Source organism: Aegilops tauschii, chromosome 1 (genome assembly GCF_002575655.3).
Source record: "Aegilops tauschii subsp. strangulata cultivar AL8/78 chromosome 1, Aet v6.0, whole genome shotgun sequence".
Taxonomy (NCBI): domain Eukaryota; kingdom Viridiplantae; phylum Streptophyta; class Magnoliopsida; order Poales; family Poaceae; genus Aegilops; species Aegilops tauschii.
Window position 1 is genome coordinate 187,409,024 of NC_053035.3, and position 17,472 is coordinate 187,426,495.

Consider the following 17,472-nt stretch of genomic DNA (forward strand, 5'->3'; position numbering starts at 1 on the left):
ATCCCAATTGGTGATATAGTGTCTCTATTAGCAAGTTTAATAGTAACATCTATGTCTTCTATCTCCGCGGGTGCTATGTCATTCATAACTTCTTGATATAAGGAATAAAGAATAGCACTCACGCTAGCACCTATGTCACACAAACCATGATAACAATGATCTCCTATTTTAACTGAGACAACGGGCATGCCAACAATAGGTCTATGTTTATCCTTTTTATCAGGTTTGGCAATTCTAGCAGCTTCTTCGCAGAAGTAAATAACATGCCCATCTACATTTTCTTCCACGAGATCCTTAACCATAGCAATACTAGGTTATACTTTAATTTATTCATCGGGTTTAGGTGTTCTAATATAGCTTTTGTTGACCACAGTTGAAACTTCAGCATGTTCCTTTATCCTAACAGGGAAAGGTGGTTCCTCAATATAAGCAGTAGGAACAACTGGATCAACATTGTAAAGTATAGTTTCTTCTTTAACTGGTACTGATTCTTTAATTTCTTCTTTAATAGGTGGGTGATATTTAAACCACTTCTCTTTAGGGAGATCAACATGAGTAGCAAATGATTCACAAAAGGAAGCTACTATCTCAGAGTCAAGTCCATATTTAGTGCTAAACTTTTGAAAAGCATTGGTATTCATAAAAGATTTAACACAATCATACTTAAGTTTAATACCTGACTCTTTACCTTCGAGTTCCCAATCTTCAGAGTTGCCTTTAATTCTTTCCAAAAGATCCCACCGGAATTCAATAGTCTTCTTCATAAAACAACCAGCACAAGAAGTATCAAGCATGGTTTGATCATTACGAGAAAGTCGAGCATAAAAATTCTGGATAATAATTTCCCTTGAGAGCTCATTATTGGGGCATGAATATAACATTGACTTAAGCCTCCCCAAGCTAGAGCGATACTTTCTCCTTCACGAGGCCAAAAATTATATATATATAATTCCGATCACGATGAACTAGATGCATAGGATAAATTTTTTGATGGAACTCCAATTTCGGTCGATTCCAATTCCATGATCCAATATCATCGCATAGCCTATACCATGCTAATGCTTTTCCCTTCAAAGATAAAGGGAAAACCTTCTTCATAACTTCATCTCCGGGTAAACCTGCAAGCTTAAAATATCCACAAATTTGTTCCACATATATCAAGTGCATATCAAGATGTTTGGTTCCATCTCCTGCATAAGGATTAGCTAGTAGTTGTTCTATCATACCCGAAGGAATTTCATATTCAATATTTTCAGTAGGTGCAGTAGGTTGAGGGGTAGCTAGTTGTGGTTCCGGTCGAGGTGAAGATACCCCAGACAAACCCCTCAAAGGGTTGTTTTCCATAGTAACAAGTGACAATGAATTTCAGCACACTATATAAATGTTTCCTTACAAAATTCCACATACCAAAGGCGCTTCACTCCTCGGTAACGGTGCCAGAAAATAGCCTTGATGACCCACAAGTTTAGGGGATCAATTGTAGCTCTTTTCAATAAGTAAGAGTGTCGAACCCAACGAGGAGCAGAAGGAAATGACAAGTGGTTCCAGCAAGGTAATGTCTGGAAGTGCTGAAATTGTAAGTATCGGAGTAGTTTGATAGCAAGATAATTTGTAACGAGAAAGTAACGATAATAGTAGCAAAAATGCAGCAAGGTAGCCCAATCCTTTTGAGGCAAAGGACAAGCCAAAACGGTCTCTTATGTTAAGCAAAGCGTTCTTGAGGGTACGCGGGATTTTCATCTAGTCACTTTCACCATGCTGGTTTGATTTGTGTTCGGTACTTTGATAATTTGATATGTGGGTGGACCGGTGCTTAGGTGTTGTTCTTACTTGAACAAACCTCCTACTTATGATTAACCCTCCCGCAAGCATCCGCAACTACGAGAAAAGTATTAAGAATAAATTCTAACCATAGCATTAAACTTTTGGATCCAATCGGTCCTTACAGAATAGTGCATAAACTGGGGGTTTAAGCTTCTGTCACTATCGCAACCCATCATCTAATTGCTACTCCACAATGCATTCCCTTAGGCCCAAATATGGTGAAGTGTCATGTTGTCGACGTTCACGGGACACCACTAAGGGAATCACAACATACACACTATCAAAATATCGAACACATATCAAGTTCACATGATTACTTGCAACATGAATTCTCCCGTGACCTCTAGAACAAAAGTAACTACTCACAAATGATAATCATGCACAAGATCAGAGGGGTATTAAATAGCATATTCGATCTGAACATATAATCTTCCATCAAATAAACCATATAGTAATCAACTACAAGATGTAATCAACACTACTAGTCACCCACAAGCACCAATCTATAGATCTGGTAACAAGATTGAACACAAGAGATGAACTAGGGTTTGAGATGAGATGGTGCTATTAAAGATGTTGATGGAGATTGCCCTCCCCAAGATGGGAGAGTTGTTGGTGATGATTAGGATGATGATTTCCCCCTCCAGGAGGGAAGTTCCCCCGGCGGAATCGCTTCACCGGAGGGCAAAAGTGCTCCTGCCCAAGTTCCGCCTCGAGAAGGCGGCAGTCCATCCCGAAAGTCCTCTCCTTATTTTTTCTAGGTCAAAATGACTTATATACCAGAAGATGGGCACCGGAGGTGGGCCTGGGTGAGCACAACCCACCAGGGTGCGCCTGGGCTCCCTGGCGCGCCCAGGTGGGTTGTGCCCACCTGGTGGGCCTCCTCTGGTACTTATTTGCTCCAATATTCATCATATATTCCATAAAAATTCTTCGCGAACTTTCAGCCTGTTTGGAGTTGTGCAGAATAGGTAGCCTGACATAGCTTTTCCATGTCCAGATTTCCAGCTGTCGGAATTCTCCCTCTTTGTGTGTACCTTGCATATTATGAGAGAAAAGGCCTTAGAATTACTCCAAAAAGCATTATTATGGATTAAAAACATCATAAATAATAGTAAGAAAACATGATGCAAAATGGACGTATCATGCTGTAGTGGGACATGTGGGAGTAGAGGATGTACGTGGTGTCCATGATGAAGATCGACCTGTAGAAAAATTAGTTCGCACCAATGCCTGTCGATCCTGCACTTCACGTTCAGCTTTGCAAGCAAGATGGAATGAATGAGGTATATTATTATACTCCTTATACTCTAGAATGGTCTGAATCTCTTTATTTAATCCACCCATAAAACGTGCAAGCATAGCTTCATTATCCTCAACAATACCACATCTAATCATGCCAGTTTGTAATTCCTGATAATACTCCTCTACATAATTTTTTTCATTGTCTCAAACGCTGCAGTTTTTGAAGTAACTCACGTTGATAATATGGTGGAATCCAACGAGTACGCATAGCAGTTTTCAAAGCAGCCCAAGTAGTAGGGATATTATCATGATATAATCTACAATGTTCAGACCACCAAACAAAAGCAAAACTAGTGAATTCACAAATAGCATCAGCACGTCTTTCCTCAGGAAATTGTAAGCATGTGAAAGGTTGTTCAGTTTCTAACTCCCAAGTCAGATATAAATCAGGAATGTATCTACCCTCAAACGGTGGAATATTCAATTTTAGTTTAGGAATATGGTCATAATCTCATACCTGAGGTGGTGTTGCAGCCCTACCATTGCGATTATATGCATGAGGTTGACTTGGTGCTGGTGGTGCTGGTGGTTGCACGTAGTTCTAATTTTGATCAACCTCATCCTCGTAATAGTCCTCCACCTCTACAGTAGCAGCGGGAGCTACAGAAGCATCAACAGCAGTAGCAGCGACACCAGAAGTTTGTCCAGGCTCAAGAGGAACACGGCCCGCTCAGTGGAGGGCTGTTCCGCTTGTTGTTGTTGTTGTTGTTGTTGTTGTTGTAATGGTGTAGCAGATGCAGGTGGTGGTTGTGGAAGACGCGCGAGTACTTCATCGAACTTGGCGTCCAACTTGGTGTCAATTGTCCTCTCAACGTCATCAATCCTCTCCAGTGCCTTTCCAAAGCTGACCATCACGTCTTCCACCTGTTGATTCAACATTTGCTCAAATTTATCATGAAGCTCCTTCTTTGTCATGTTCTCCCAGTCAATCTCATCGGCTTGTGATCCTGCCATAGTTAGCATCAATAGAAACACACAAGAATATGATCTTACAGACTACTAGAAAGTGGTGGGGTGTCACAGATCCATCAAGCGAATCTCAAAGTCTTACCAGTTCTTACCAAGCAGCAGGCGGTGATCGGCAACTGTTGTAGTCAAAACTGTCAAAGCTTCGATAGAGCGATTACCAGGGAGAGTCAAACGCACGATGTAGATGTATGTGGAGCTGTGATGGCTTATAATATGGTAGCAAAAAGGGTCAGCAATAATCAATTCAGAGATGCAAAGTTGAATAAACGCTCAATGACGGTACTGTGCTGGTCCTAGGCTAGACGGTACTAGAGACGTGAGTCTCGAACACTAACAAAATCAAGGCGCAGCACGTAAACAAGGGAGGAGCACACTCTGAATTTTTTTTCTTCTTTTTTCACTTTTTATGCACTTTTTTCCTCTTTTTCTTTGCTCCACAACAATTTTTTTTCGAAAAAGTCTACATGGTCTAAAAATTACCTAGCCAGAATTTTCCAAACTTAGTTTTTTTAACTGGAACTATTTTTCTTGTAGGGGTAACGCGGAAATTGGGGGGTCCGACTTGTTCACTACTCGTAGTATCGCGTGATCTGGAACTCAAAAATAAAGGAAAAAATACTGGACTCGGACTAGGACTGGTGGCGGAGATGAATCTGGTGGAACTCAGACTAGTGATGGTATATAATGGGCGGTGGAGCACAAACTGGTGGCGAATCTGTGGTGGAGGTGGACTCGGATTGGCGTGATGGTGACCTGATGGATGTATATGACTCGGATTGGTGGCGGATATGCGGTGGATGTATATGTACTCGGATTGGCAGCGGATATTTTGTGATGGTATATGGCGGCGGCGATGACGATGGCGTGTCGGCGACATGAAAACCTGTGACCAGAACTCGAAACTCTAAGGTAACTAGACACTAAAACCAGCAACTCGACACGATGATGCAACCGCAAATTCAACAAAGCAAAACTCTAAAAAGATTGTGCAAAGGCTTAGATTGGTTCGGATATGATGAACTAACCCTAAAAAAATGGCTTTTTCGTGGAATGTAGGTATGAAGAACAGACTTTATCTAAACCATGAAAAACTGTAAAATCTCACCGAGCAACCTAGAAATCTGATACCACTTGATAGAGGCAAAGGTGTCCCGTCTTTCGATGAGAAGGAGATTATCGTTTCGGAGGAGTAGACTTTGACGATCCGACTATGAACGTGCGATGACGTCACGCCTTAGCAATCGCTAAACCAACTCCGAGAGGTTATTGACCACGCAGGAGCATGATCAACCTGACCACGAAGGTCTATTTCCTGCAAGCAAACGAAGAGCAAGCAAGAAACTAAGATTGCAATCTAGATATTGCGAATATAAGCTGAAAGCTTTGTTGATCAAGGTGGGGTTCTGTGACGTCTTGGTCTGGTCGTTGAACACAAACGAAGTACGCGAAGTTGCAGCTATGGCAAACTTTTAATCTAACAAAATCCAAAGCCTAAATGGTGCCCTAAGGGCTGTATATATGGAGGAAGAGGGGGGAATTTCGTGGCCCTTGGAGAAGGGGTCCGAAACCAACCCTATCTCTTGTTTCTCCACACATACGGACTCTAAAAACATCCTGTACTCAAGTATTTCAAAATTACATGGGCCTGGCCCAATAATAAGGTGACGCAGCACCTATAATAGCCTCTGTACGAAATTTATGAAGTGGCATGTTGTATATTTCGTCCAAGGCCTCATGCACTCATTATGGTGGCTTCAAAGTCTTGAAATCATCACTTGTAACTTTGTTCTTGTTCCCCTTGCGCATGCCATCATCTCCATGCTTGATCTTGCTCCAATGTTCATCCTTCTTGTCCAAGCTAGGCCCTTCATTTGTAAGCAAGACAAATGTATCCAACTTAGGCAGCATCATATTCTCATGAACATTAGAATCATTACAAGAAACGAAAGTACCTGATAATTTAATTGGCGTGCGCGAGCTCTAGTAATTGGTCCAATATGTATAGCAGCAGGGGTTGTGGGTGTAACAATGGTATTGATGTCCTCGTCAAAATGGGGTGCAGGGGCACAAGGCGAGAGAGTTTTCTGAAGTGGTCTCCCCTATATGTATGGATGTCATTTTGGCTGTAATTAGTTTAAAGGGGGGTGGAAACGTTTTGCAGGAGAGTGAGAAGCCAGTGGGGGCGAGGGAAGGTGGTCTGGAGGTGCTTTTGCTTCATAGTGCATTTTGGAGGGTGGCTTCTATCAAGTCAAGCCCATGTTTTTTGCTATTTGTTTGGGCTTGTGCTTTTAGGGGCCTAGAAGCTCCAAAAGCCCAAGATCAAGCTCAAACAAACAGGGCCTAATATAGACTAGTGTCATATGTTTCTCACCGATAACTAGCCTAACCAAACATGTGGACTAGCCTCCTAGGTACAGAACGAGCCAGTTCCATTCCACAGTTTCTATTTAATGACCAAAATCAAACACACCCTATAAAATTCTAACCTATATGGCTTCTAGGCGACCCGCCCACGTGAGCATCCCTCGACTTCGCAATGTTGCTTGTCGTTCGATGGTGCCTGGTCGGGTCAACGTTGCAGCTCTATCGTTTGATTTTGACTGCGTTTTTTGACTGAACGTTTGCTTCGTGCTGGGCGATGACTGGTGGGCTCGGCAAGGCCTTCGATTGGCTGGGTTGATTTTCCTAGTGTGAACCATTCCTGATGCGTCGCGCGCAGGCAGTTTCTGCGCCCGCATCATACATCATGGGCTAGCTGCACAGGGGATGGCCGGCGCTCATGCACCCGCTTTTTGCGCCCGCGCCTGTGATGTACCGATAATGGGTGGGTCGGTAGTGCCCCTGGTCCACATGTCGGTCGCACTGGCTGGACGTCCCATGATGTATATTAGAATTTTGTGGGGTCAACCGCTCTTTACGAGCCGCTCCTGGCGCACTGCCCGCGTCATGCATAGCGTCCTCTTCGGTTGGTGGATGGAATGGACTGACGAATGTACACCCGCCCATGATACGTCTCCAACGTATCTATAATTTTTGATTGTTCCATGTTGTTATATTATCATTTTTGGATGTTTTACAATCATTTTATAGTCATTTTATATTATTTTATGGTACTAACCTATTGACATAGTGCCAAGTGCCAGTTGTTGTTTTCTACATGTTTTTTACATCGCAGGAAATCAATACCAAACAGAGTCCAAATGCAGCAAAACTTTTTGTGGATTTTCTGGACCAGAAGACATCCAGTGGGCCAAAGAAGTACCGGAGAGGGAGCCCGAGGTGAGCACAAGACACCAGGGCGCGCCTGGAGGCCCAGGCGCGCCCTGGTGGGTTGTGCCCACCTCAGAGGCCTCCCGGACCGCCTCTTTGCTCTATAAATACCCCGATATTCCAGAAACCCTAGGGGAGTCGACAAAAATCAATTCCAGCCGCCACAAGTTCCAGAACCACCAGATCCAATCTAGACACCATCACGGAGGGGTTCATCATGTCCATTGGTGCCTCTCCGATGATGCGTGAGTAGTCTTTTGTAGACCTACAGGTCCATAGTTAGTAGCTAGATGGCTTCCTCTCTCTCTTTTGATTCTCAATACAATGGTCTCTTGGAGATCCATATGATGTAAATATTTTTGCGGTGTGTTTGTTGGGATCCGATGAACTTTGAGTTTATGATCAGATCTATCTTTTTATCCATGAAAGTTATTTGAGTCTTCTTTGATCTCTTATATGCATGATTGCTTATAGCCTCGTATTTCTTCTCCGATATTTGGGTTTTGTTTGGCTAACTTGATCTATTTATCTTGCAATGGGAAGAGGTCCTTTGCGATGGGTTTGATCTTACGGTGCTTGATCCCAGTGACAGAAGGGGAACCGACACGTATGTATCGTTGCCATTAAGGATAACAAGATGGGGTCTATTTCTACATAAATAGATCTTGTCTACATCATGTCATCGTTCTTATTGCATTACTCCGTTTTTCCATGAACTTAATACACTAGATGCATGCTGGATAGCGGTTGATGTGTTGAGTAATAGTAATAGATGCAGGCAGGAGTCGGTCTACTAATCTTGGACGTGATGCCTATATAATGATCATTGCCTGGATATCATCATGATTATTTGAAGTTTTATCAATTGCCCAACAGTAATTTGTTTACCCACCATTTGCTATTTTTTCTCGAGAGAAGCCACTAGTGAAATCTACGGCCCCCGGGTCTCTTCTTTAATATATTTGCCTTTGCGATCTATTTTTAGTTGCTTTTATTTTCAGATCTATATTTCCAAAACCCCAAAAATACCTTGCTGCACTTTATTTTATTTGGCGATCTATCTATCAAATTATTACAACTTTCTCACGTCCACTTGCCAATTTTTGGCACTGTTACCCGAAAGGGATTGACAACCCCTTTAACACGTCGAGTCGCGAGTATTTGTTATTTGTGTGCAGATGTCGTTCACGTAGTGTTGCGTGGTTCTCCTACTGGTTCAATAACCTTGTTCTCATCACTGAGGGAAATACCTACCGTTGTTGTGCTGCATCATCCCTTCCTCTTTGGGGAAATACCAACGTAGTTCTAGCAGACATCAAAAGGAATTTCTGGCGCTGTTGCCGGGGAGACATCATCAACATCTACCAGGTTCCTAATCACAAATCTCATCTCCTCGCAATTTACATTATTTGCCATTTGCCTCTCATTTTCCTTTCCCCCACTTCATAAAAATTTGTTGTTTTATTCGCCCTCTTTTTCGTTCGCCGCTTTCTTGCTGGATCTGTTTTTTGAGTGCAATCTTGTTGCGTAGTCACAATGACTCAAGAGAACACCAAGTTGTGTGATTTCTCCAATACCAAAAACAATGATTTTATTGGCACTCCGATTGCTCCTCCCGCCACAAGTGCGGAGTCTTGTGATATTAATACCGCTTTGCTGAATCTTGTTATGAAAGATCAATTTTTCGGCACTCCTAATGAGGATGTCGTGTCCCATCTTAATAGATTCGTGGAATTATGCGATATGCAAAAGAAAAAAGATGTGGACAATGATGTTGTGAAGTTGAAATTATTTCTGTTTTCTTTGCGAGATCATGCAAAAATTTGGTTTTCTTCATTGTCTCTGAAGGAAATATGCCCTAGAGGCAATAATAAAGTTATTATTTATTTCCTTATATCATGATAAATGTTTATTATTCATGCTAGAATTGTATTAACCGGAAACATAATACTTGTGTGAATACATAGACAAACAGAGTGTCACTAGTATGCCTCTACTTGACTAGCTCGTTAATCAAAGATGGTTATGTTTCCTAGCCATAGACATGAGTTGTCATTTGATTAAGGGATCACATCATTAGCAGAATGATGTGATTGACTTGACCCATTCCGTTAGCTTAGCACTTGATCGTTTAGTATTCTGCTATTGCTTTCTTCATGACGTATACATGTTCCTATGACTATGAGATTATGCAACTCCCGTTTACCGGAGGAACACTTTGTGTGATACCAAACGTTACAACGTAACTGGGTGATTATAAAGGTGCTCTACAGGTGTCTCCAAAGGTACTTGTTGGGTTGGCATATTTTGAGATTAGGATTTGTCACTCCGATTGTCGGAGAGGTATCTCTGGGCCCTCTCGGTAATGCACATCACTATAAGCCTTGCAAGCAATGTGACTAATGAGTTAGTTGCGGGATGATGTATTACGGAACGAGTAAAGAGACTTGCCGGTAACGAGATTGAACTAGGTATTGAGATACCGACGATCGAATCTCGGGCAAGTAACATACCGATGACAAAGGGAACAACGTATTTGTTATGCGGTTTGACCGATAAAGATCTTCGTAGAATATGTGGGAGCCAATATGAGCATCCAGGTTCCGCTATTGGTTATTGACCGGAGACGTGTCTCGGTCATGTCTACATAGTTCTCGAACCCGTAGGGTCCGCACGCTTAAAGTTAGATGACGATCGGTATTATGAGTTTTGTGTTTTGATGTACCGAAGATAGTTCGGAGTCCCGGATATGATCACGGACATGACGAGGAGTCTCGAAATGGTCGAGACATAAATATTGATATATTGGAAGCCTATATTTGGATGTCGAAAGTGTTCCGGGTGAAATCGGGATTTTACCGGAGTACCCGGGGTTACCGGAACGCCCCCCACGGGAAAGTAATGGGCCTATTGGGCCTTAGTGGAGAAGAGGAGGGGCGGCTAGGGCTGGCTGCGTGCCCCTCCCCCTCTAGTCCGAATTGGACAAGGAGGGGGGGCGGCGCCCCCTTTCCTTCCCCCTCTCTCCTTCCCTTCCTTTCCCCCTCCTACTCCAACTAGGAAAAGAGGGAGTCCTACTCCCGGTGGGAGTAGGACTCCTCCCTGGCGTGCCCTCCTCCTGGCCGGCCGCCCCCTCCCCTTGCTCCTTTATATACGGGGGCAGGGGGCACCTCTAGACACACAAGTTGATCAGTTGATCTATTCCAGCCGTGTGCAGTGCCCCCCTCCACCATATTCCACCTCGGTCATATTGTAGCAGTGCTTAGGCGAGGCCCTGCGTCGGTAGCAACATCATCACCATCACCACGCCGTCGTGCTGATGGAACTCTCCCGTGAAGCTCTGCTGGATCGGAGTTCGCGGGATGTCATCGAGCTGAACGTGTGCTGAACTCGGAGGTGTCGTACGTTCGGTACTTGGATCGGCCGGATCGTGAAGATGTACGACTACATCAACCGCGTTGTGCTAATGCTTCCGCTTTCGGTCTACGAGGGTACGTGGACTACACTCTCCCCTCTCGTTGCTATGGATCACCATGATCCTGTGTGTGCGTAGGAATTTTTTTGAAATTACTACGTTCCCCAACAGTGGTATCCGAGCCAGGTTTTATGCGTAGATGTTATATGCACGAGTAGAACACAAGTGAGTTGTGGGCGATACAAGTCATACTGCTTACCAGCATGTCATACTTTGGTTCCGCGGTATTGTTGGATGAAGCGGTCCGGACCGACATTACGCGTACGCTTACGCGAGACTGGTTCTACCGACGTGCTTTGCACATAGGTGGCTCCCAGGTGTCAGTTTCTCCAACTTTAGTTGAACCGAGTGTGGCTACGCCCGGTCCTTGAGAAGGTTAAAACAGCACTAACTTGACGAACTATCGTTGTGGTTTTGATGCGTAGGTAAGAACGGTTCTTGCTCAGCCCATAGCAGCCACGTAAAACTTGCAACAACAAAGTAGAGGACGTCTAACTTGTTTTGCAGGGCATGTTGTGATGTGATATGGTCAAGGCATGATGCTAAATTTTATTGTATGAGATGATCATGTTTTGTAACCGAGTTATCGGCAACTGGCAGGAGCCATATGGTTGTCGCTTTATTGTATGCAATGCAATCGCCCTGTAATGCTTTACTTTATCACTAAGCGGTAGCGATAGTCGTAGAAGCATAAGTTGGCGAGACGACAACGATGCTACGATGGAGATCAAGGTGTCGCGCCGGTAACGATGGTGATCATGACGGTGCTTCAGAGATGGAGATCACAAGCACAAGATGATGATGGCCATATCATATCACTTATATTTGATTGCATGTGATGTTTATCTTTTATGCATCTTATCTTGCTTTGATTAACGGTAGCATTATAAGATGATCTCTCACTAAATTTCAAGATAAAAGTGTTCTCCCTGAGTATGCACCGTTGCGAAAGTTCTTCGTGCTGAGACACCACGTGATGATCGGGTGTGATAGGCTCTACGTTCAAATACAAGGGGTGCAAAACAGTTGCACACACGGAATACTCAGGTTAAACTTGAGGAACCTAGCTTATGCAGATATGGCCTCGGAACACTGAGACCGAAAGGACGAGCGTGAATCATATAGTAGATATGATTAACATAGTGATGTTCACCATTGAAACTACTCCATCTCACGTGATGATCGGACATGGTTTAGTTGATTTGGATCACGTGATCACTTAGATGATTAGAGGGATGTCTATCTAAGTGAGAGTTCTTAAGTAATATGATTAATTGAACTTAAATTTATCATGAACTTAGTACCTGATAGTATTTTGCTTGTCTATGTTGATTGTAGATAGATGGCCCGTGTTGTTGTTCCGTTGAATTTTAATGCGTTCCTTGAGAAAGCAAAGTTGAAAGATGATGGTAGCAATTACACGGACCGGGTCCGTAACTTGAGGATTATCCTCATTGCTGCATAGAAGAATTATGTCCTGGAAGCACCGCTAGGTGCCAGACCTGCTGCAGGAGCAACACCAGATGTTATGAACGTCTGGCTGAGCAAAGCTGATGACTACTCGATAGTTCAGTGTGCCATGCTTTACGGCTTAGAACCGGGACTTCAACGACATTTTGAACGTCATGGAGCATATGAGATGTTCCAGGAGTTGAAGTTAATATTTCAAGCAAATGCCCGGATTGAGAGATATGAAGTCTCCAATAAGTTCTACAGCTGCAAGATGGAGGAGAATAGTTCTGTCAGTGAGCATATACTCAGAATGTCTGGGTATAACAATCACTTGATTCAACTGGGAGTTAATCTTCCGGATGATAGTGTCATTGACAGAATTCTTCAATCACTGCCACCAAGCTACAAAAGCTTCGTGATGAACTATAATATGCAAGGGATGGATAAGACAATTCCCGAGCTCTTCGCAATGCTAAAGGCTGCGGAGGTAGAAATCAAGAAGGAGCATCAAGTGTTGATGGTCAACAAGACCACCAGTTTCAAGAAAAAGGGCAAAGGGAAGAAGAAGGGGAACTTCAAGAAGAACAACAAACAAGTTGTTGCTCAAGAGAAGAAACCCAAGTCTGGACCTAAGCCTAAGACTAAGTGCTTCTACTGCAAACAGACTGGTCACTGAAAGCGGAACTGCCCCAAGTATTTGGCAGATAAGAAGGATGGCAAGGTGAACAAAGGTATATGTGATATACATGTTATTGATGTGTACCTTACTAATGCTCGCAGTAGTACCTGGGTATTTGATACTGGTTCTGTTGCTAATATTTGCAACTCAAAACAGGGACTACGGATTAAGCGAAGATTGGCTAAGGACGAGGTGACGATGCGCGTGGGAAATGGTTCCAAAGTCGATGTGATCGCGGTCGGCACGCTACCTCTACATCTACCTTCGGGATTAGTTTTAGTGCCAGCGTTGAGCATGAACATTATATCTGGATCTTGTTTGATGCGAGACGGTTATTCATTTAAATCAGAGAATAATGGTTGTTCTATTTATATGAGTAATATCTTTTATGGTCATGCACCCTTGAAGAGTGGTCTATTTTTGTTGAATCTCGATATAGTGATACACATATTCATAATATTGAAGCCAAAAGATGAAGAGTTGATAATGATAGTGCAACTTATTTGTGGCACTGCCGTTTAGGTCATATTGGTGTAAAGGGCATGAAGAAACTCCATACTGATGCACTTTTGGAACCACTTGATTATGAATCACTTGGTACATGCGAACCGTGCCTCATGGGCAAGATGACTAAAACGCCGTTCTCCGGAACTATGGAGAGAGCAACAGATTTGTTGGAAATCATACATACAGATGTATGTGGTCCGATGAATGTTGAGGCTCGCGGAGGCTATCGTTATTTTCTCACCTTCACAGATGATTTAAGCAGATTGGGTATATCTACTTAATGAAACATAAGTCTGGAATATTTGAAAAGTTCAAAGAATTTCAGAGTGAAGTGGAAAATCATCGTAACAAGAAAATAAAGTTTCTATGATCTGATCGTGGAGGAGAATATTTGAGTTACGAGTTTGGTCTACATTTGAAACAATGCGGAATAGATTCGCAACTCACGCCACCCAGAACACCACAGCGTACTGGTGTGTCCGAATGTCGTAATCGTACTTTACTAGATATGGTGCGATCTATGATGTCTCTTACTGATTTACCGCTATCATTTTGGGGTTATGCTTTAGAGACGGCCGCATTCACGTTAAATAGGGCACCATCAAAATCCGTTGAGACGACGCCTTATGAACTGTGGTTTGGCAAGAAACCAAAGTTGTCGTTTCTTAAAGTTTGGGGCTGCGATGCTTATGTGAAAAAGCTTCAACCTGATAAGCTCGAACCCAAATAGGAGAAATGTGTCTTCATAGGATACCCAAAAGAAACTGTTGGGTACACCTTCTATCACAGATCTGAAGGCAAGACTTTTGTTGCTAAATTTGGATCCTTTCTAGAGAAGGAGTTTCTCTCGAAAGAAGTGAGTGGGAGGAAAGTAGAACTTGATGAGGTAACTGTACCTGCTCCCTTATTGGAAAGTAGTTCATCATAGAAACCGGTTCCTGTGACACCTACACCAATTAGTGAGGAAGCTGATGATATTGATCATGAAACTTCAGATCAAGTTACTACTAAACCTCGTAGGTCAACCAGAGTAAGATCCGCACCAGAGTGGTACGGTAATCCTATTTTGGAGCTTATGTTACTAGACCATGACGAACCTACGAACTATGAAGAAGCGATGGTGAGCCCAGATTCCGCAAAATGGCTTGAGGCCATGAAATCTGAGATGGGATCCATGTATGAGAATAAAGTATGGACTTTGATTGACTTGCCCGATGATCGGCAAGCCATCGAGAATAAATGGATCTTCAAGAAGAAGACTGTCGCTGACGGTAATGTTACTGTCTATAAAGCTCGACTTGTTGCAAAAGGTTTTCGATAAGTTCAAGGGATTGACTACAATGAGACCTTCTCACCCGTAGCGATGCTTAAGTCTGTCCGAATCATGTTAGCAATTGCCGCATTTTATGATTATGAAATTTGGCAAATGGATGTCAAAACTGCATTCCTGAATGGATTTCTAGAAGAAGAGTTGTATATGATGCAACCGGAAGGTTTTGTCGATCCAAAGGGAGCTAACAAAGTGTGCAAGCTCCAGCGATCCATTTATGGACTGGTGCAAGCCTCTCGGAGTTGGAATAAACGTTTCGATAGTGTGATCAAAGCATATGGTTTTATACAGACTTTTGGAGAAGCCTGTATTTACAAGAAAGTGAGTGGGAGCTCTGTAGCATTTCTGATATTATATGTGGATGACATATTGTTGATTGGAAATGATATAGAATTTCTGGATAGCATAAAGGGATATTTGAATAAGAGTTTTTCAATGAAGGACCTCGGTGAAGCTGCTTACATATTGGGCATCAAGATCTATAGAGATAGATCAAGATGCTTAATTGGACTTTCACAAAGCACATACCTTGACAAAGTTTTGAAGAAGTTCAAAATGGATCAAGCAAAGAAAGGGTTCTTGCCTGTGTTACAAGGTGTGAAGTTGAGTAAGACTCAATGCCCGACCACTGCAGAAGATAGAGAGAAAATGAAAGATGTTCCCTATGCTTCAGCCATAGGCTCTATCATGTATGCAATGCTGTGTACCAGACCTGATGTGTGCCTTGCTATAAGTTTAGCAGGGAGGTACCAAAGTAATCCAGGAGTAGATCACTGGACAGCGGTCAAGAACATCCTGAAATACCTGAAAAGGACTAAGGATATGTTTCTCGTTTATGGAGGTGACAAAGAGCTAGTCGTAAATGGTTACATCGATGCAAGCTTTGACACTGATCCCGACGATTCTAAATCGCAAACCAGATACGTGTTTACATTGAATGGTGGAACTGTCAGTTGGAGCAGTTCTAAACAGAGCGTCGTGGCGGGATCTACGTGTGAAGCGGAGTACATTGCTGCTTCGGAAGCAGCAAATGAAGGAGTCTGGATGAAGGAGTTCATATCCGATCTAGGTGTCATACCTAGTGCATCGGGTCCAATGAAAATCTTTTGTGACAATACTGGTGCAATTGCTTTGGCAAAGGAATCCAGATTTCACAAGAGAACCAAGCACATCAAGAGACGCTTCAACTCCATCCAGGATCAAGTCCAGGTGGGAGACATAGAGATTTGCAAGATACATATGGATCTGAATGTTGCAGACCCGTTGACTAAGCCTCTTCCACGAGCAAAACATGATCAGCACCAAGGCTCCATGGGTGTTAGAATCATTACTGTGTAATCTAGATTATTGACTCTAGTGCAAGTGGGAGACTGAAGGAAATATGCCCTAGAGGCAATAATAAAGTTATTATTTATTTCCTTATATCATGATAAATGTTTATTATTCATGCTAGAATTGTATTAACCGGAAACATAATACTTGTGTGAATACATAGACAAACAGAGTGTCACTAGTATGCCTCTACTTGACTAGCTCGTTAATCAAAGATGGTTATGTTTCCTAGCCATAGACATGAGTTGTCATTTGATTAACGGGATCACATCATTAGCAGAATGATGTGATTGACTTGACCCATTCCGTTAGCTTAGCACTTGATCGTTTAGTATTCTGCTATTGCTTTCTTCATGACTTATACATGTTCCTACGACTATGAGATTATGCAACTCCCGTTTACCGGAGGAACACTTTGTGTGCTACCAAACGTCACAACGTAACTGGGTGATTATAAAGGTGCTCTACAGGTGTCTCCAAAGGTACTTGTTGGGTTGGCGTATTTTGAGATTAGGATTTGTCACTCCGATTGTCGGAGAGGTATCTCTAGGCCCTCTCGGTAATGCACATCACTATAAGCCTTGCAAGCAATGTGACTAATGAGTTAGTTGCGGGATGATGTATTACGGAACGAGTAAAGAGACTTGCCGGTAATGAGATTGAACTAGGTATTGAGATACCGACGATCGAATCTCGGGCAAGTAACATACCGATGACAAAGGGAACAACGTATGTTGTTATGCGGTTCGACCGATAAAGATCTTCGTAGAATATGTGGGAGCCAATATGAGCATCCAGGTTCCTCTATTGGTTATTGACTGGAGACATGTCTCAGTCATGTCTACATAGTTCTCGAACCCGTAGGGTCCGCACGCTTGAAGTTAGATGACGATCGGTATTATGAGTTTTGTGTTTTGATGTAGCGAAGATAGTTCGGAGTCCCGGATATGATCACGGACATGACGAGGAGTCTCGAAATGGTCGAGACATAAAGATTGATATATTGGAAGCCTATATTTGGATGTCGGAAGTGTTCCGGGTGAAATCGGGATTTTACCGGAGTACCGGGGGTTACTGGAACCCCCCCCCCCACGGGAAAGTAATGGGCCTATTGGGCCTTAGTGGAGAAGAGGAGGGGCGGCTAGGGCTGGCCGCGCGCCCCCTCCCCCTCTAGTCCGAATTGGACAAGGAGGGGGGGCCTTTCCTCCCCCCTCTCTCCTTCGCTTCCTTTCCCCCTCCTACTCCAACTAGGAAAAGAGGGAGTCCTACTCCCAGTGGGAGTAGGACTCCTCCCTGGCGTGCCCTCCTCCTGGCCGGCCGCCCCCTCCCCTT